Raw genomic sequence first — 23,493 nt, forward strand, 5'->3', positions numbered from 1 at the left:
AATACATTTACAACAATATCCAATTAATTAAATCATCTCCATAACGTGTCATGTTGATTTGGAATAGATAATGAATGACGGTCCTAGACCAATTTGTCGATAACAACAAATATGTCAACCTGATTAGACCAATAACCAAAATACCAAAACCAAGTGTCCAAACCATGTCTTTGACATAAAGAAGTGATATCCAAATGATAACAAGTCATCTTTAGTGTCAGTGTACAATATAACCTATCGGTGAACGATATACCGGTGACTGTGCATAAGTCACTAAACTTGTCGATGAACATAATGTGTCGGTTCAACATAATCAAAGATCTCCAGAAGGATAAGTGTTGACATCAATGACAAAACTAATGCAACACATCTATAATACCAACAAGCTGCACCAACACCAATTATGCATCCTGTCAAGATTCCTCAGTGAGAGCTCTATCGGTAAAGCCTTAAAACAATGTTGGTATGGGTTTACCAAAATGTATGATAGCATTCGATTACCAAGTCAATACCAACTGATCAAAACATGCTCTAGAAGCACATATCACATGTAAGCAAACATATTTCATAGATCTAAACATGTTGGAAGTGTCCAACAGATAGTCTCTTCTGCTGGTAACCAAAACCTGTCTGTCGGTAACCAACCATAATAGCTAGTGTTGACATCAATGACAAAACATCAATGCAACACATAATCAATTCATCCAATAATGCCAACATATTAACGTAAGAATATTTTCTTCTTCTATGCACACATCATATTTTTCTAATTTAAAATAATCTAAATTTTCATCATGCACATGAAGAAGAAGGAAATATGATCGTCCATTTCCATTTAAATACCCATTAATTCAATTATAAAACATCTTCTACATACCCATTACACACTAAATTACAATTACTGATATAGAAACATTAATAGGGATGAAGCCCAATACCATAACTATTTTTCAATTGAGGTAATCAATAATTAAACAAAAAGAAAAAGAAAAAAGGATACAATAGAGATAATTTCATGAGCTCTATAGATGTACTAACTATTTGCAAAAAAAAATTACTTCTAACAAGAAGTTCATAGCACCATTATTAGTAGCTCTTTAGACTGATCATTGTTGTTGTTCTTTGTATTTGTAACTCCTTTTTTTTACTGCTATTCTTTATGTATATTTATATTTAAGTTCTACTCAATAAAATAAAATTATAGCACCCATGCCATGATTGCATTCCACATTTTTCACTGGCATGAGCAACTACAAATCAATCTAATAATTGACCTTAACTTAGTTAGGCCTAGTAGCTTTTACTAGTTCATATATGTACCATTATTTGTTGGAAAATTACTATTACCTAATTTCACTTCTAGCTCAATAGGTAGAGCTAGGACAATATTTACATTGTGAAAATGAAAGGTGCATATCTGATTATGCTAACTGCTCATACAGTGAAGATGTTATCTGTAGACACATAAAATTTTCCATTAAAATATCATCTTAATTAATTTTAATTTTTCCAACATCATCAAGTGGATCCATTAATTAATATTCATTTCTCATTATTCCATCATGCTCCATTATAATATTCATTCATCCATTTAATAACATATATGCCATTCTATTTATTTTAAATAAAACCATTTTTCCAAATTTCTTCCATATCTATTTCATCTCCTATTTATCATATCCCACTCGTATCAATCTCACTCATCCAATGCATGTGGGATAAACACTAAAATATCCAATCCAATATTTTATCCCTCATTCACCCTACAACTTAAATCCACTCTTGAGGACTTCTATTTAAGCTCAACCCATCTCTCATTTGAGGCTATCTAGCAATCTAGCAATTTATTCACTCTTTGCATTCTTCTTAGTTTGTATTTCATTTTCTTTAGCTTCCTTTGAATTCATCATCTTGAATCTCCAAAAACCATAGCTTCTTATGTGTGTTTCTAAGAGCAATATTATCTACATAAGGTCTTGGTTTATGGAGTGCAATGGAGTAGATTGTGTGACATGCATGTGTGTATTTTGGTAGGAAAAAACTCCATTGTTGGATATTGGATGTTGGAAGATTGAATCTTTGATTCAAACCATTTCCCTCATCTACATTATCAACTAAAGTACTTAATTCATTACACATGTTCATAAGCAACAAAGAATATACAATGGAACATAAATAATTGTTTTCTTTATTCATGAATATTAAAGGTAAAATGTCCCACACAAGCCATGGGAATGGTTTCTATAATGCATTAGAAAAGAAAATAACGCATTTAAGAATGAAGTATAAGAAAAGAAGAGGGATCTGTCATTTCTTGGAATGATGAACCCCACAGTTGAATTTTGTATTTTCATCTCCAGGTGCTTCGCCATCCAAAAATACCTGCAAGGAGAAGGGAGAGATTGTGTTAGAGCTCATGACTCTAGATATTTACTTACACATCATCGATATATGTACAACCTACTTTCATAATGCATCATATCAACTATGTAATCATTACATGAATTAGAGAGGAAAACAGAAGAATAAATCATCATCAATATCCATTGGAATCTAAACTTCATTGTTTTATCTAACATGTTTGTTTACTGTGCAGATATAGGTTTGATGATCACCACTGAAGTACTTTACAAGTTCACACAGATGTAACAAGATATAGAATGTGGAGTGAAATGGTCTCCCACAAGGGTTGAGCCCAAAATGCTATCATTTTTGTGTTTTGACAAAGTAAGTAAATAATAAATACCATCACAATAACTAAGAGAAAAGCATGTAACTATCTTTTAAACAATCAGTCTCCAAGCAATGAGAAACCTTTTGTATCATGACAAATGCATCCACTAGATGATAGGAGATAGGGGGCTTTGTCAGTAGTAGAAAAATCAATAAAAGAATGAGGACACAAAGTGAAGGAATAATAGAGCCTAGAAATACGACAATGTCAACTTCAAGTCTCCTATAGCAGCTCATCAGAGATACATAGGTCATAAGATATACCCACTGGGTATGAGTATGTTTGTACAAATCACTCAAACATTATTGTCAAAGGTATTATAGTCATAGGGTAACCACTGGAAGGTAGATTCAAAGGTATGATGAACAAAACAGGGCCAACTATCATGCTATATGGTAGACCTACATCTCAAAGGAAAATAGTGCAATCCCTTCAAAGCATCAACATCTTAGAAGAGTAGTCATTAGAAGATTTTGGTAGCCTTAGATACAATTTTTTTATCTAATAAATGAATATAGTTGATAAGGATAGCACAGTCAGCGCTAAAGGCAAATGATGAAGACAAAATTACTCAAGCAATGGAAAAAATATCATGGCAACCATTATGCAAAAGGTTTGCACCTATTAGTTATTGTTCATTGATCCTCAATATTGTACCTATTCAATGTACCTGATTTCACAAGGATCAAGAATTGAATCATAGTTAGAAAAAGCAGACAATTTTGTCTTTTATAGACCTTGTTTTCATTAGAAGGATGATCACTATCATAGTAAGAATCAAGAATCACTTGACTGAAAATTATAAGAGAGCAGCCTCAGATTTGATAGGACTATCGAAACAGTAAGTTTAGCAGGTCTAAATCAAAATTAAATCAATCAATGCAACACATTAGAAGCATCTTTGACTGGTAATATGAACACTGAGAATAAAGATACAATACAATCTCCTACAAGGTATGCAAAGAGAACCCTCATTATCAGCATAGATCATAGTCATCAATATGTAACCCAATAGAATGAGGTTTGTCAAAATTATGATCAAAGAAAGAAGTTCCTTGAATCTCACAAGTTTACACAGTTAAACAGGAAAGGTCATCTCATATCATGAAAAAAGCAACTTTCAAAACTTCATGAGTAGTGATACTGAAATAAACAGATATAAGAAAACAATAATCATCACATTGTTGACGATTGTCGTCAAAATAGAGTTTGAAGTAACATTGTGATTCAATGTAGCAGAGATTACCATACTTGGCCTCCCCATGATTGAAACTTGCAAGAAATTTTCTATAGAAGTGCTCTTCCAAAAACCCTCATGGCGGTGTTTCTCCAAGCCTTAGAGACAGAATAAAGTGAAAATGCATTAGCAGAAGATGAAATTAAAGTCTTTTGCTTTAGGGTTTTCTTTTTACCCTAATCTTATGCTGATAGAAGAGAGGCATTTTTGCCTTTTTAAAAATAAAATATACAAAGTGACTAATGAGGGAAGAAGGATAAGGTTTAGGTTTTATAACTTGTGCAAGGTCGATTAGAATTTTAGTTTTGCATCAACACAAAGTTGTAAAGCATGTGATTTTATGAGATGGTTATACATCATTAAGTCACTTTGCTATTCTAAATGCAAAATTGATTGTATACTTATGTATACCTTGAGATTTGGAGACTCTTCATGGATTACAAAATTATAGGAGCTAGTTTGAAGCATTTAGTTGACAAAGAGAGAGCATATAGGGGTTTAGTTGGCTTTTGAAAGTAATTGAGAGTTTTTAGTGGGTAGTTTTGTGAGTCATCATGATGGACTACGTCAAATTTTGACTTTTTCTCCATTTTGGAGCCTTTTGGAAGTCTTTCAGTGGGCTCAAAAATAGGCTTTTTGAGTGGATTCAACCAAGGCAGTTGGAAGTCCCTTCTTTGGTGAAACAACTTGGAGTTGATGCATATAGTCACTTTATGGACTTATTTTGAACTTGGTTCTTCTTATGCACTTTTTTGGACTTTGTGATTTTTGGCAGTCTTTAATCAGATTTTGAGCATGCTTTGTAACTCATTTGGGAATGAAATACAAAAAAGACCTTGGATACTATTGGTGATAGATTTTACCTTCTTGTTATTGCAGTTTTTGTGTATGGTCATGATTGATCAAGTTACTTGTGAAAATTTCCTTTTCCTTGTAGCTTTGTCTCATATTTTATACCTTCTCTGCAAATAGCATGTTCATGCAGGTTGCTAATTGTGTTATGGAAAGTACATGACTTTTAAATTGTGAAGATATCTTCCTTTTATGAGCCTTTACATTTTTCCTTTTAGTGAAATATTTATGCAAGGGGGCATGTTGTAATAAGTTGTGCAAATTGAGTTTTAGTTAGTGGTAGCTAAGTGTTTTTCCTTATGAGCTTCATATTTCTTCATTAAGTTAGGTGTATCACCATCTTTTTCATACCTTTCCAGTTTTCATTTTGAGTTATTTTTCTCCCTTTTCCTCGCAAGTTTTAGTAGTTTTAGGTGATAACCAGCCAGGAGCCAACCTTATTCAGAGATTCACTCCAAGTCAAGGATACCCACAACCTTAGGAGTGTTTCCATGTTTCACTAGAAAGCTAAGTTCTGCAACTTAGCAAGGGTGCATTGTTGGCATTATAACAGACAAAGGGAGATTGTTGGCATTTCAATAAGGATATTGAGAAGGTTGTTGATGACTATGGATATAACTGATCAAGGATGTTTACTGTCTTAATATTATTATTTTGTAATTGATGTCAAGAAATTGATTTTCTAATTCAGTATGATGTTTCCATATCTTAAGAAGTATGATTTGATGATTATAAAGATGTCGGTAGAAGACATAGAAAGAATATGATGAATAAGGGGAGGAATAAGTTATTCAATGGGCAACTATTACTAAGTTAGACAATGATGAGATCATGATGTTTAGATTGTTTTGATATCATACATATGTTATCGATTGTAAGGTTAATACTATACTATGTTACCGAGCAAAGAACCTAGTCGGTAAACCCTAAGGAACCTAGTCGATTAACCCTAAGGTTATCGCTATCAGTAGATGAAGGCTAAATGTCTACCGAGTGAAGCTTAGTATTTACCAAGTTGCAACTGAGTAGTAACAGAATGCATTGAATGAATAAAAGCATTATTTAATGAAGGAAGCTGATGAGATGGAACTAATTAAATGATTGGTATGATGTGCATGAATTTTGTTAAAGAATCTATGGCAAAGGAAAATCGGCAGGAAGATCTACAGCACAGATTGAACCGCAATACCCTAGCACAAGTTTCAAGAAATGTATGCAAGTTCCAAGGCGAGGTAAAACATTTTCAGATCAAAGGATACATTGAACCCGATCAAGCGTGAAGATCTGAAGGCTATGATTGATCATGGGATATGTGATCAAGGAGATTAAGCGGTTGGCAAATTGTTTATAAATAAGGAACTGTTGATAAACAATGCATGTAGGCAAGTGTATGCACAGGGATGCTACATAGTGATTACCGAGCACTGAAGCTTGAAGACCTGTTTGAATAATAGAGTATAGAGCCCAGCAGATGGACAAGATAAATTTCTATGTCTATATTGTATTGAGCAAATAAGAATCTGCTTTAGCATTTTAGATGTGAAGTTGCAGATAGATTTTTATTACTATTATTTTGTAAAGTGACAGAAAATCTCTTAACCGAGTGGACTTAACAGTCTTATTTGCAAAACCCTCTAGCAAGGTGACATTCTGATTGAGTGTTTGAAATCCTTTAACAAGGTCACTTCTAACAAGGTGAAGATCCTAACAGATCTGAGGGAAATCCCTTAACCGGGTCACATCTAGCAATGTGTTTGTAATCTTTAACAGGATTTGCTTTTAACCGAGCATACTCTAGAAGAGTATATTTCTTAGTGGGTCCGAAATCCCACAGTGGTTTTTCCCTATTTGGTTTTCCACGTTAAATCTGGTGTTATGAGTTTTATGATGTTTATATGCTTTTGAGTTTGCATGTTTAGCAGTTTTGGTTATATTACTGAAGTATATGTTACCGAGGTTGAATCTGTTATTTTTATGGAAAATTAAGGTTATATGATTCACTCCCCCCTCTCATCTTATTGGCTTGGCATCTGTACTTAACATTAAGTATCAGAACTACCATGCATTTCTAGGTGATCACATTCACAATTCAAAATTTTAAAGTCATCCATTTCAAAATATGTTGACATTGCAACTCTTGTAGGTTGCACAAACAGATTCAATGGAGCTACCTACCTATTGTTTTGTAAAAATAATGTTATGGTGATTTTTTTTAACAATAATAGTTTAGTCCAACATTGTATGTCTTGTTGGATGCAAGTGGAGTGCCTATTTTATAATCCATCGTATTCGATGATCTATTTTTAGGTTTATAGATGACTTGCAGTATGTGGGACTCCTTATACTTTCAGTATGTATCAGACACATAATTATGCTTCAAATACAAGTGTACATACCTTACTCCTGGAAGATTTGAACTTGTGTCTTCTCATTCAAGAATACAATTTATTCACCATCAAGCCAACTCAAGAGTAAAATATATCATACTAATTACTACAAAAATATAGATATTATTTTATAAAATTACACAACAAACTTTGAGTCTTCCCACTTAGTCAAGGTAAGTATCGGGATCTAATTCAAATATTATAATCTTTAGTCTTTTTTATAAAGTTGTGTAATAATTATTATTCTTAAATATCAATTAATATGATTAAAGATAATTTTTGGCTAATAAAATTAGATAATGATTTATTAAATTTTTGGTTAGGATGAGATGTACAATTGTTATTGATCATTTGATTGGTAAATTGTTAGAGAGAGTGATGTTTAAATAGAGTATGTGGCAGCTAAAGTATATAATACTTTGTACAAGGTACTTTAGTCTAACAATGCTAATTTCTTGAGACGTGGAAGAGAAAAACCCTGCATGTTAACAAAATAAAAATAAAAAGTAAATTCCATGCCATTGGATTCAAGGATCACTGAGAGGGGGGGTGAATCAATGATCTACCAGTTAAGAGATTTTGAAACTTACCTTTAAACCACCAGAAGCATACAAATTAAATTGAAGTGCAGAAACATAGAACACACATCCACAAAAGCATAACACCATTTTTTTAGTGGAAACCCAAATGGGAAAAAACACGGTGGGATTTGAACCCACAATATTATTCCACTATTGCCAGTAAAAAAACAATATTACAATATGGGGAATGCACAAGCATTCAGGCACACTGCCTAGAGCTCACTGCTCAAATACAATAAGGACTACAACCCCAAAAGGCTCACTACCTTACTAATTAGTTACAATGATGAATTACAGAAAAATGAACTCTGAAATAGAATCTACAATGCTTGGATGAGTTCCGGTTGAGTGCCAAATATACTGATTGGGTCACCTTTGCTGGTTTGCTTTGTTATGTCATGTTCATTGTCTCAGTCAGCTACCAGATCAAGAATGCGCACGTGAAACTATGCCAAAATGGATTCTTGATCACCACTCACTCGCATACAATCATACCATCCACCAAAAAGATAATCAACACCAAACTTCTATACCGACAATTAAAAAATAGATCATTTACCATGTCAGCTTGCTAGTGTAACGTGTAGTCACATGTCGGCTTGATCGAATCACAAAAGATAAATGCGGATCACCAAAACAATAATAAAATGATGTTTCAATGTCGGCCCAATCAATCCAAACACGATACAATGCATCGTAATCACCAGAAAGCTTCTGGACCCAAAATTGCTCAGTTCTTCCAGAAACACCAGTTAACATCCTCTTCCAGCTAGGAAGAATTAAGGCTACTGGATCAAATCTCCATGAAGAGTTGCCATCAATGACAACCCTAAACCAATAATGAACCATCAGAAGCCACCAGATGAGTGCCAATTTCCAACACATGCTTCTAGAAAAATTGAATCAAGCACTTTAAAATTTGTGAAAGGTTGATCTATGTAACCACGTCATTTATGTATTAGGTGATGATATAATAGTGTGTTCCATTTATCCTAATTTTTTACTTGAATTTGCATATTTTTAGAAGAAAAAAATATACTTCAAATTTAAAGAGATCACATCTAAGGGGATTTGATTGAAGTAATTTAAATAATCTCCCCATTTACAGAACCCTCAGTCTTAAATCAAACCCTTAATGAATCTTCTTTGCACTTGCCATAATATTGAGGAAATATAATTTGAGTGATTAAAATAATTTATTTGACAAATATCATTGTTTAAGTATGTATTTATTAATGTTGGCTTTACAAAACTTATAATATTTATTGTATTTTCAATATTATTTCTATTTTAAAAAATATAAAGCATGTAAAAGGCCAAAGCCATGATTCACCTCAACCAACTTGAAGACTAGCCCACCACATATTGTAGTCTACATGAGCATCTTTGTTTCAATGAATAACAAACATTATTAAAATATTTTTAAAATAACCTACTTCATTCTAAAAAAAATAAAAAATAAATAAAAATATATTGTTACAAAAGCTCTAAAAGAAAATATTACACTCTGCATGGATGCCTTTGTTTCAAATAAAAAATATAATATGTACACGCACACACAAATATGTTAGGAGAAACATGTTTTAAAAAAATAAGTCTAATTTTTTTGTTAGTATCAATTTAAAAATTAAAAATAAATAAAACATTTAACAAAAAAATTACCAAAAATTATCTATGCACTAGACATTCAAGCTAACTGTCTAATTATTAAAAATTATAGAAAAAATGTTATAACCAGTTAGAGTTATTTGATATGGAATAGTATCACTCATTAAAAATAATTAAAACATTAAAACTATAAAAAAAAATCTTTAAAAAAATTGAATCAACATATAAAATGACACAACTTATTAGTGTACATCATCATTAATTTTTCAATGTCGACCAAAACATAGCAATAAATGTTTATTTTGAATGTCCAACTTAGACCAAAAAGTCGGACATACTTTAAGCTTGCCTCACATTTCTAAGTAATTATAGGGGAGAGGATCCAATACATGAGCATGTTCCAATGGCTATGATAGCATTTGTTGATTTAATACAAACACTTGTTGATTTAATACCCATACTTGTTGATTTAATGTCCTTTTTTTTACAAAATTGCACCAATAGTTGTGACTTTAAAGTTGTTATTGTTGATTATGACTATCCATAGTTGTTAAAAGCAACCAATCATGTGATGTCACATCAACTACACAAGTATGAGTCTCCCTTTTGCATGACCATTGGTCTCACCTTCTTTTTTTTCTTTTTTTCTTTTTTTTTGGGGGGGGTTTATGGATACCTTGAAAAAAAGCATGTTGATGTGGCATCATATTTGATGACGTGGTCTTGAAACCTTAGTTACAAGCAAGGGACTTGCCAAGTAAGTTGTTGTAAAAAATTGAAAGTGATTTGAAATTTCCATGTAGGATTTTGCAAAGTTATAAGTTAGGGTGCTCAACTACTATGTTCTCTCCCCTAATAGCTTTGTATCTTAAGCATCAAATAATCTTTTAGACCATAAGATGAAGCAATCTTTTTCACCTCCACATGTATGGGTTCACTCAAATAGTTATTTTTATCTTCCATTAAACTTAGTGAATCCTAATAGGTAGAACCATTCTTCGAATATGTAGGTGTTATCTCCAAATCTCTCGATTTTGAGTTTAATTTAATCATTTATCTTATCTTCTAATAAAAATGATGAATCCCTAAGAAAAGAACGAGTCTTAGTAGATGTGGACATTCCTCTAAACCTTATAATATGCCTTAGTTGCTAATTATCTATCTAAAGCTAGTTGCAATATGTCTATCACAATATAAAACAAAATTTTCTTATCTTAAGAAAAAGGGAGAGAAAGCAATGTATGATGGATATTCTTAAAAATGGTTCTTAAGAGAGATGAAAGTAAATTTTGACTAATAAAAAAAATATTTATCATTTTTGGTGTGGATAAGTGCAAAAACTCTATTGAGTATTTGGATGTTGAATCAAATGATATTTAAGTAGATTGATACATATGAATGAACATAAAAAAATATTTAGTAAAAAAATTATATTTAAATATAGATATCATTTGAACTTCAATTGCTATTTTTTAGGATAATTTTTTTTTTACAATGAAGACAATGCAACAAAATTTCCTTCATAGTTAACCTCATCATATTGTTAGAATAATTACTTTTGAAGCATGTGAAGATAGAATATGAAAACTATTAATGGAAATTATTCAACAATTATCTCATGGTGAAAATAGTAGATGTAAAAGTGACGAGGATAATAAGAGGGATGTAATCGAATGGACAAGGATCAATATGAGATTAATAATAAAATAAAATAAAAAATTAATATATTTTGTTTAGACAACTATGTGTTGTAACATTGCTTGAAGATTATCAGATAGCTTACATGACAACTTGTGCTTACATCTATGAATTTTGTAAGAATTTTCCTAAAGCAACCCAAGATCTAGAGGCCGATGAATAGGGAAAAATCAAGAGAGAATAAAATAGACAAGAACAAACTATATTCTTGTCGAGATGCAAAAAGCTTGATCAACTAAGTACAATGTACATGTGCCTGCATATATAGGAAAGTCAAAAGGAGAAGAGAGCACACAAGGATGGCATGTGGCTCAATGAGATGCAAGGTTAGGTAGGGGTAGGTAGGACAAACAATAGATAATTCCACTAAAGGTGGAATTTCTCCTACAACCACATTCCCTGGATATGCAATTCCCTAAATGTCTCTTATGCAAATTACTATGATATATATTATCCTAAGTTAACTTAAGTAAAGAGTAATTACATGAGATGTAAATTACACCAACACCCCCTCTTAAGTGCAACTTAGGGGAATGTAGACTCAAGCTAACAATGCAAGATGGGTCTTGGAAACTAGGCCATGTTAGGTACCCATGAAAAAATACAATTGAATCTCTCACAAACAAAGAAAGAGAGAAAAATGGAAGTAGTCAAGGGAGGGAGATCCAATGAAAGACAACCCAACCTTGCAGCTTAAAACACAAATCATGCAAAGCATATCGATAATAGGTAACAAAGTGCCAAAAACAACAAAAAGAACAATCGGTAACAACACAGAAGACATAACCGGTAAACAATGTGAATGAATCTTATTACAATCTATAAAATTATGCATCCCACATATTGGATTGCAGTCTAGGATACAAACAATGCTTACAATGCAATTAAAGATCCGCAAATCATCCTCATATCAAATTGGCTTCCGATAATAGTCTACTGGTTCTATCTTAATCTGGACCTCAGCCTTTCGGCCTCAGTCCTACCGGAACAAAATCTTGTCGGTTCTACATCTTCACACAATCTCCAAGCTCTATCTCCAATATTCTAACTTCTTTGTTGTCTTCAAATGATTCACAATCTCCCATTTATACCATCTGCAAATAATTACAACTCATTCTAGTTGGCCCAAAAGACCAACCAATTCATGAAATGTGTAAAAATGTCGGCTCAGATCACTAAGAACAATCTCCAAGGCATAAAATGATGCACCTAATTTTGAGAATACCATCCAAGGCCCAAGGCAACACCTCAAATGATCTGCAAGTCACGAAGATCAACCACAACCTGAAATCATCTTCGCTCAACACACAGCCAAGCTATTCAGTAAGAACACATCAACCGGGACAATACCAGAATCCACACCTTACCAGAAACAAATCCAAATAAATTGAATATGACAACAACCATGAACACAAGGGAATAAACCCAAAACCATAATGCTAAACACTCAAGCATGAATAAATTCCATGCTCTCAAGCAATTCCACTTAAAACTACCCAACCGGTATGAACTAGATCGGTGCTCCTGCATCAAAAACCCAATGGGAAAAAACTCCCCCCCAAAAGAGAGATTAAAATACAAAGGAGATCTCAAAGAAGAATGAGAAGCACAAAACCCCATGTGAGGAAAAATTCATCCCCACAAGAGAGAATAAGAGAGACCAAGTAGGCCCCCCTCAATGTAGAATGTGCACCAATGGTAATAGCTTGAAACTAAATGAACAAGTTGCTCCACAATTGCCAAACATCGTTCCTCCCCTTACAAAGGAAACTAAAGTAAATGTGTATGCATAAAATATCCCCAATCATGAAAGGAAGATGTAGGAAGAAACCTCAAGATGTATAAAGTCTCTAAAAGTTGTTGAAGTGTCCCCATGTCGATGCTGAAATTTGCTCCTTCTAAATCAGGTGTACTAGTCCACACTGCTCAAAAAGACAATCCATGATCTAATGAAGATGAATGTAGAACATGATCCAAAGTCTCAAATGTCTCCTCTAAAGATAAAGAGACCTCCTCCAAATGTTATACATAAGTATCCACATTCACATCAAATTTAGAAGAATGATCATGTAGAGAATGAACAAGAGGGTCAAAGTGCTCGCTCACAACAACTGAAGAAGTATCATCTTCATTGAAGAGAAGATGAATATCATCAATGATGTCTCCCAAATTTTCAATGTAGGACTCCACAAACAAAGATGCAATATTTATCAAGTAGTCATCCCCAAATGGGATATGATTGTGACCCTGAGATTGTGCCTCCTTATTAGTGCATTTGAGATGGATCAAGTCAAATGTAGCAACAAGATTATTGGTTCATGGGACTGATGACCTTCTTTAACTCCTTTTTTGGTCTATATTATGATATATTGTGGTATATTATCTTATTTTCGTAGCTACTTTTGATTATATACTCTTGGTGACTAGTACTGTTATTATGTTGGGGCAATGAATGCTCATACTGTAATTGAAGTTTTGTACACTATCTTCAATATTAAAAAAGAAAAAGAAAAAAGAAAAAAGATGATAAATAAAACAAGAAAGGTGTTGACTATGAATACGATCCAAAGAATGATAGAGGATATGTTATGACGGTATTGAGAATGTTTGGAATAGTTATATGTGTACATTCAAACAATCATCTTCAATTACTTTCCCAAATTCTTGAGCACATTATCATTCTCAGAGATCTCTACATTGACCATAATTATCAATAATCCTACACCTTAGAAGTACATAGCAATCTAAACATCCCTATTTTAAAGGAAACATAATCACAAAACTTTAAAAAATTGGCTTGACCTCATGTAAATCAATCCCTAGTGATTAATCAATTCTCTAATAGATAAAATATTATATCCTCCTTCTAAGAGTTTCCTTACATACTAAGGAATGGTGGAAAAAATATTGTACACTCCCCCATGAGAAGGAACTTGTATCTAAATCTCCATACCATTTTGTTGAATCCCTAAAAGAGGCCTACTACCAAGTTGGGAACTATGAGGATCAATACATCAAGTTTACATTATTACAAAATGTGATGAATTTATGTAAGGATGCATTGATATACCCCATACTCTAGTTTTCAAAACATGTGTTTGAGTCCAAGGGTTGAGCTTAATTGGCTAAAACATCAATTGGGTTCTCATTTTGGAGACCCAAGTGGGAACATCTAAAGTGGAATTGTAAGTTGCGAATATTGGTCTTCCATAAGATGTGGTTTCTAAATAAAAGTGGATTTCTAAGTTGTGACTCTTGGTCTTCCATAGGTGATTTATAATGTGCTTTCTCATAATGAGCTTGTATTGGTTTAATGTTGATGCTTGTATGAGCAAGATATTTGTAATCAACATTCAATTCAAAAAATATGCATTTGAGAGATTTAGAAAAATATCATTCTAAAGTATAAGTCATCCTTGAGAGACTATATCAAGAAAGAAGATTTTAAGTCTCAAGATATTGCATAGGCAAAGTTTTTTTTTTAGAGTATAATGTTATTAGGAGATTTTATTTAATGTTAGTGCTTGTAAACATCGTCTATCAGACTAAAAAATTGTAAAGTTAAGCCTTATAAAATAGTAATATGACATTAAGTTACAGACAAGGATAAACTTATAAAGTTAAACTTTACAATTATATAAATGATTAAATGAATAATTTAATAACCAAAATATTATAAGGTGAAAGGTTATGACCTAAACACAACCCTTTGGTTAACATAATTATATGCAATCATAATAAAAAAATATCTCACATTATGAATATGTATCATATACAAGAGCACAAACCTTATTGTGAAACCACTTTAGAGTATCCATTTTGCCAAAGTCACCCGGTGCACACAATCCTGACCTTAACCCTTATGGTATGGAGGCCTTGCATTCAACAAGATTTTATCCTTGGTGGACTCATTCAAAACCATTCAACTTCATTAGTAGACCAAGAGCCCATTGACAATATTGCAAATTTTAATTTTTATATATGTACAATTTTTAATGACTTTTGATTTGAAAATCATCTTTTAATGTCATGTAAACACCAAAGAAATTATATTTATCTAGTTGTACTATATTTGTTATCGATTTATATTTATATTATATTTAAAAATATAATAATTATATTCATTATTATATATTATATAATATATTATTTTAATTACTAGATATATTTTCAAAATAATATAATATTATAAAATTGTTATGTGTGTGTGAGATTTAACATGTGTCCTCCTCCTCCTCTTTCACATTCTTGATGCTGAGGAAAGACTAAAACCAAATTCAACCTAAGTATTCTTTGGGTATTCAACTAACACAACAAGGGTAAACCTAAGCCTTCTTTCCTAGACCTCTAACATTAGGTCTACTTGAGTACCTTTGGGTCACACTTACATATGACATCCAAATCAAGTTTTCCAACCTATATTAGGGTCCTTGTATCCAAGGACAACTCCATTCCTTATCTCTTGCAATGCAACCATGCATAAATATCACATTCATATACTTGACTAGTGTAAGGGCTTTCTCTTTCATGGGCTAAGGTTCATACACCATAAAATTTATCTAAAATGACTTGAAACATGTCTGTGGGACCTCACAACACAATCCCATTTGGCGAACCCTTGTCAATTAACCAAAAAATGAGTTGGTGTGGCCAAATCCCACCATTTGCTACCCTAACAATCTGTCACACATTATTTTCAGAATGACTGTCAAATTAAAACACGTGCAAGCCATCTCCTCAGACTTTATAACTCTTCAATATTTTAAAACATGCCATCACAGAGCCCTCCACTAGTTTTCATCAATTTCCAATGGTGGAGGGCTAAGTTATTGCATTTTCTCGCTCATTGTTAACCCTAGGTAGGGTTTTTACCTATCAACACAAAAATTACAATATCTCCCACAAAACTCAATGAAATATTCTCAAATCAAAAGAAAAAGAAAGGTAAGACAATCCTCCAACTTCTCCAATTGGTTTCTAGGTTGTACTAATCCGTACAGGGTTGTACCAATTGAATCTTGAAGATTGTACACACTAAAAATACAAGGTAAAAACATGCTAAAATGAATTTATTTCTCATTCAATGCTTCAAAAACCTTGGTCTGCATGTTTTCAACCTTTTTACATTCAATTCTATCATTCCCAACTATCCAACCGCCATCTAATCCCTTTTGTTAACAATTATAACAACTTTGACAACTTTTTCCTTTTTTTTGCTTGACAACAATGACAATTTTTGGCAACATTAGCACCTTTTGACAACTTGTCACTAAACATCCCAAAATAGATCAAAAGGACATCAAATGGTTTTAAATGACCTTATTTGACCAAAACACATCAAAACAACCTAAAAAACAAAACATGACTATATGCATTCAAAGATGCCCCTGCATCAATTCTCCTCTTCCTCCTCTCTCCATCCTCTGTGGGGTTTGAACCTTCATGACATTATTAACAATGCCACTTTTCACCATTACACCACAGAGCCAACTCTTAATATACTATTATATTATATATGTGTGTGTGTGTGTGTGTGCGTGTGCATACATACATACATACATATACATATACATATGCATATGCATATACATATACATATGTATATGTATATGTATATGTATATATAAATATGTACATATACATATACTGATGCAGGAGCATCCCCGGTCGATGAGGAATCTTGCATCAACCAAAAATATTTGCTTTCAGTTTTATTCTTGTTCTGTGTTGCCGTTTTCGTGTTTCTTCTGAAATTTTGCGGTAGTTGTTCCTTTTTCTTTGCAAATCAGATTGTTGGCTTCCAGACTAGTTCTTGTTCATTGTCTAGGATTTTCAATTTATTTGGATTCTTTTCTGGCAAGTTATCACTTCTCGATTGTTTGTTTCTTGGTTTCCAAAGTAGTTTTGAGCTTAACAACTAGTTGGAGGTTTCTTCTCGTGCAAAGCAATTTCTTGGCTTGCGGATCTATTTGTTACCATGTTCAATTGTTCCTTGGCCCTTGGTCGACCTTCCTTGGTGGTTTGCACTTCATTTACGTTCTTGGTGGAGGATATCTTCACGTTTTTGAGGTCGACCTATTTTACACGTTTCATTTTCCTATTTTAGAGAATGTGATGTTTTGTGGCTGACCCAGATGTGTTCCGGATGATATATAAATTGATGTAATTGGTCTCTAGGAGGGGGAAAGCAGATATAGAGGTCGATAAGAAGAAATGTGATAATTTAGTATCATGATATGTAATTTGGAGACCCGGATGATTGTGATCTGGAATGTATGTTGTAACTGGTCTTGCAAGAATGTTTTGATTTCCAGATGTTGTCCGTTGATTTATGATGAATATATGATGTTGCAGATTTCTCTAATTGCATTTTCTATTTTTTGTGTTTTTTCTTCCATTGTGTTACTCTTGTTGCATGATCTGGACTGTTCTCTTTGATGGCCCTCTGGACCATGGCTGCATCGGATGGTATCAGAGCTAGTTGTGAACCTTAAGACATTCCTTTGGGTGAATAGATCATTGAATTGAGGCAGGTTGCAAGTGTGTTCAATAGATCGCCGATGGAGAGGCAATTGAAACCTTTTAGTCAGATAATCGAGTTGAGGCAGTTGCACCAGAGCAAAGGGAGGAGATGTTGCCAAGGAGGATGAACCTTGGGAGGGTAGAGTGGATGATGGAGGATTTCAAAAATGAGATGAGGAATAAGATCCGAAACGTGTTAGTTGGTTTGTGAAAGAATCCAGAATTGGAGGATGAATATGAAGAGGCAAGAGAAGAGTTTGAGGCTGAAGAAGGTGAAGGACTAATGGATGAGGGAGAAGAAATATTTCTTAGAGCGGTGGTGCAAGTATGCAAAGTTCATAAAGTTTAGGTTTCTAACTTTTTGGGTTCGTTGAATCCAAAGACCTGACAGACTGGATTGGAGAGCTAGAGGACTACTTCGAGTTTGAAGACGTTAAGGACTCACAGAGAGTTCAGTTGGCACAAACTAAGTTGAAAGGGCATGTTTCTTTATGGTGGAAAGAGTTACAGAGAGATAAAGTGGAGAATGGTGAGATGAAAGTCACCTAGTGGAGGCAAATGGTTGTGAGATTGAAGGCTAAATTCATTCTGGGAGACTATGAGTTGGAGTTGTTCAAAAGGTTGAGAACATGAAGCAAAAGGACATGAGTGTGAAGGAGTCTAATAAAAAAATTTACAAGGTGATGATCAGATTCGATCATCGAGAGATGGATAAGGAAAAGGTGGCTAGATACCTTAATGGACTCTGATTTAACATATAGGATGAGATGAGTATGCTGAAGATTGCTACATTTGAGGAGGCATATCAATATGCATTGAGGAAAAAAGATAAAGTGAAGAGAAGACAATAGAATAACCCTAAGGGAAGAGAGAGACATGCAGTGGGTAGAGGGAAGATGAGTGGGAGTATGGAGAAGCAAACTGCTAAAGAACCAAAAACTAAATGGAGTAAATAACCGGAGCAGAAGACACAAAGGAAAGGAAGTAGCAGTAAGGATTTCTTGGGTACATGTTTCAAATGAGGGGAAATGAGACATAGAGCTTATGAGTGTCCTCAAGGTAACAAAGGAAAAGCAAGGAATTTCATAGCATGTGAAGATCCAGAAACTAGAGTTACAGGTGAGAGCATGATAGCACCAAAGCAAGGAGACTCCCTAATGTTCAGAAGAGTCTTGATGGATTAGAGCGGTGAGGATACTAGACCTACTCAAAGAAAGAATCTATTCTGGACTTTTTGCAAATCAGGATGTAAGTGTTGTAAGGTTATTGTAGATAGTGGAAGTACTAAAAATTTGGTATCAGAGGAGATGGTAGAGAAGCTTGGTTTGGGGAGGCATGAGCACCCTTGTCCTTACAAGGTGAGTCCATTGCAGGATGATCATGTGGTAGAAGTGGGAGAGCAGTGCTTGGTAAATTTTAATATTGGGCCTTACAAGGATGAAATCTTGTGTGATGTTGTACCTATGAGTGCTTGCCATGTTTTTCTAGGTAGACCTTGGTAGTTTGATAGGGGAGCTATCTATGATTGTAGAAGAAACTTGATCACTATTGAGAAGGATGGACAAAAGTTCACTTTGGCTTATTTGAAGGAGAAAAAGAAGGAAGTGAAGAATTTGGTCTTGTGAAGAGTTGTAGTGCTGAGAAACAAGTTGCAATGGTTATACCAGATGTTGGCATGGATTTGAAGAAAGATCTAGTTGATAACAAGGTGGTACCTGATGATAGCAAGGCTAGAATTATGGTGGTAGGTAAGATGGATTCTGGTAGATAGAACAAATTAGATTTGCAGAAGAAAGGGAATAGTGGTAAGAGGCAGTGTGTAGGTATGAAACAAGCAAAGAGAGGAGCAGAGGATAAGAGATTGGAAGATCTAACTGAAGTTCCAGAAATGGTAGGAGGGACGAAGTTTTCAAACAAAGAAGACATTTGGATCAAAAGTGAGCATGGGGTCTATATCCCAAATCCTTTTCGATGCTCATGAGTTGCCTCTCATGGAACATCTTTTTCCACCTGGCGTGTCTAATATAGGAGCATCCCCAGTTGATGAGCAATCTTGCATCAACCAAAAATATTTGCTTTAAGTTTTGTTCTTGTTATGTGTTGCAGTTTCTGTATTTCTTCCAAAATTTTCTGATAGTTGTTCCTTTCTTTGCGGATTATATTGTTGGCTTCCAGACTAGTTCTTGTTCGTTATCTAGGATTTTTAGTTCATTTGGGTTTTTCTGGCAAGTTATCGCTTCTGGATTGTTTGTTTCTTGGTTCTCGGAGCAGTTTTGAGCTTAACAACTTTTTGGAGGTTTCTTCTCGTGCGGAGCGATTTCTTGGCTTGCCGATTTGTTTTATACCATGTTTGATGTTCCTTGGACCTTGGTTGACCTTCCTTGGTGGTTCACACTTCATTTGCGCTCTTGGCGGAGGATATCTTCACATTTTTGGGGCCAACCTACTTTACACGTTTCATTTTCCTATTTTGGAGAATGTGATCTTTTGTAGCCGACTCGGATGTGTTCCAGATGATATATAAATTGATGTAATTGATCTTTAGGAGGGGGAAAAGTATCCAAAAGTGCCCACCCTTAGGATATAATCTGCCTACAATTTCACTTTGGATATGCCTACGATATTGGTCAAAGATGCCCGAATGCAACAATGGAATTGACATGCTCAAAAAGAATTAAAATAAAAGGCCTGATCCAAACCAAGTTGAAAGGGGTCAATATCTGCAAACCACTAGAAAATAATAGATCTATGATTGCAACAACATGAACCCACCTCCAACAAATGCAATAAAAATTTGATCCAAGGCAAATCAGGTCAAGCCTTCCACATAATTAGCAGAAAACAGACAATCTCAAAACTTCAATCACTTTAATAGCCACAATCTGAAAGTCTGAAAAACAACTAGGAAAAGGAAATAATTGATCAGAAAGCTTCGATAAAAAAATCTTGACCGCTCCTCCATGATACACATAGTTTGATCATATTTTGTCAAATATAATGGAGACAAATGGTGGCCAAGGCAAAACAAAGGACTTACAAGACTATGCAAGAACAAACCCTTGACAAACAAATAGTCATAGCCAATAAATTTTGCACAAAAAAATAAACTTGTCTAGAATAAATAAATTTATCTAGATCTAATGAAAATATGCAAACAATGACAGAAATAAAACTCTCTCTAATATGTTGCTCAAGAGTGGCCTAATGGCCCTCCGACTAATTTATTTTACTAGAAAAATAATTTTACCCAAGTATAGGCATATTTATAGTCAAAATTCATGGAAATAGCCTCCTAGATGCAAAAATGGAGTGAGATTTGGCCTAGGAAGCTCCAAAAATGTGATACACCACAAATATTCCAAGATGCCAACCTTTGCATACACCAAGATCTCTCAAAAAAGACCATCAAAGATACTCCATAGGCTCTAATACCATGTAATAACTTTTCTATAGCAACCCAAGATCTAGAGGCAAATGAATAGCACAAAATCAAGAGAGAACAAAATAGACAAGATCAAACTGTATTGTCATCAAGATGCAAATAGCTCGATCAACTAAGTACTATGTACATTCACCTACATATATAGGCAAGGCAAAAGGAGAAGAGAGCACACAAGGATGACATGTGGCTCAGTGAGATGCAAGGGCAGGTGGGGGTAGGTATGAGAAACAATAGATAATTATACCAAAGGTGGAATTTCACCTACAACCACATTCCCTAGATATGCAATTCCCTAAGTGTCTCATATACAAATTACTATGATATGCATTATCCTAAGTTAACTTAAGTAAAGTGTAATTACATGAGATAAATTACACCAACAAATTTATAGGTTTTTTCTCTCTAGACACCTTATATTTATATCTCACGTATATATTTATTCATTTCCATCAACATCTAGGAGACAATGCCACCACCTCGACATGTGGATCTACTTATCACAATAAGAGTACATCCCAATAAATTTCAAGAAACAAAACTATGAAAAAAAGTAAATTTCAAGTAAATCAATATCGCTAGGGTTCTTACAATGTGGTGTTTTCTCTTGCTTTAATGGTTGGCAGATGAAATTAGAAGAGGAAGAAGTGTTGCCACAAAAAGACAAACCTATATGATGTATATAATTGGTGGTATCATATTTATAGCATAACAAGGCAAAATTCATTATTATTTCTCATTATATTGTGTTGCTATCAAGACTATTGTAATACCTATATATGAGAAAAATAAGAAAATCTAACAGTACAATAAAAAAATACCATTTTTAAATGTTACTATAAGTTATACAAAGAAGTTTATTCCATTTAAGATGAACGTTTTTTGCAAATATGTTTTTATTAATATTTTAGTGGTCTATTATGGGGTTGTAAGGAAGTTAAGATAGTGGAAAAACTTCCTATACTAATCTTGAGGTGGGGTAATACAAAAAACTTTAAGATCTTTACAATAGACAAAAACTTAATAGAAACAAACATAAATAGCATGCATACCATAACACAATAATTTATGTGGGGAAAATCCCCACACTCAAAAATCTATCCATTATATTATTTAGAAATCAACAAAAAATTACAATATACTTTAAGCTCGATAGATTCTCATAGGAGTCTCACCAACTAGAGATCTAGAGGCAACTCAACAACTATCTAACTCTCACAATACATCACAAAACAGAGTTGTAATACAATACCCTCATAAAATAGGGTTTTGTTTGAGGCCAATCAAAACAAACATAATATGCATTGTTATATTTGTGACCTAATGATAAATGGTTGAGATTAATAATGATAAATTATACATAAAATGTGGCTTTCAAGGGTGCTACCCCCTAACCCCTATTAGGGGGCCATCCCCCAAACCTCAAAAGTTGGGTACCTTCTGCAAAAATTGAAACTATTTATTAACAATAACCTTTTGTTATTGCAAGGTTGAGCCACCATTTTTCTAATAATCTCCCGCTTATTAAAAACTTTGCAAGAGCAATAGGAGGGCTGCCAACATCATGTTTCCATTGCCAGGGGTTGAAAGGCCCATAGACTCCAAAAATCATATGAAGTTCTCTATTCTCATAGCCTTAGTTAAAGAATCTATGATATTATTTGAAGTCTCTACCTTAACCAATTTCACCTACCATTCAAGACTATATCTCAAAATAAATGATATTGAACATCAATGTGTTTGTTCCTAGCATGAAATGCCAAGTTCTTAGCTAGGCAAATCACACTTTGACTAGCACAGTAAATTATCATTGTGCCTTGTTTTATTTACAAGAATGAGTAACTATCATATACTCAACTTTGATAGTGGACAAATAAGCCATGGCTTGTTGCTTACTCATCCAGCTAATTGCACCACCAAATAAAGTAAACACATAAGTAATGGTGGATCTTTTTCTATCAACATCATCTACCTAGTTTGAATTCGCATAACCAAGTATATCAAGGGAAATATCATCTCCTATAAAAATACTATGATAACACAAAGAATAAACTCTTCAAATATCCGAAGAGTATTTTAACTGCATCCCAAGAAACACTACTAATATTAAACATATATCTAGAAAGAACTCACATGTCTTGGGCAAATTTCTAGTCTAGTGAAAACCATAGCACACATCAAACATCTAACTACACTCTGGTAATACACCATGCTCGCGTATTTCATATCTGATGGTGATGAAGGGAAATTTGAAGAAGATAACTTCATTCCAACTATAAAAGAAACACATAATGGTCTACAATCTTGCATGTCAAACCTTTGTAAAATTGAATTTGCATACTTTGGCCTATCCATAGCTTTCTTTTTCACTCTATCTCTTCTAATTTTCACCCCAAGAATGTGTTTAGATGCACAAAGCTCTTTCATTATAAATT

The sequence above is a fragment of the Cryptomeria japonica genome, chromosome 5, assembly GCF_030272615.1.
Source record: "Cryptomeria japonica chromosome 5, Sugi_1.0, whole genome shotgun sequence".
NCBI classification, from domain to species: Eukaryota; Viridiplantae; Streptophyta; class Pinopsida; order Cupressales; family Cupressaceae; genus Cryptomeria; species Cryptomeria japonica.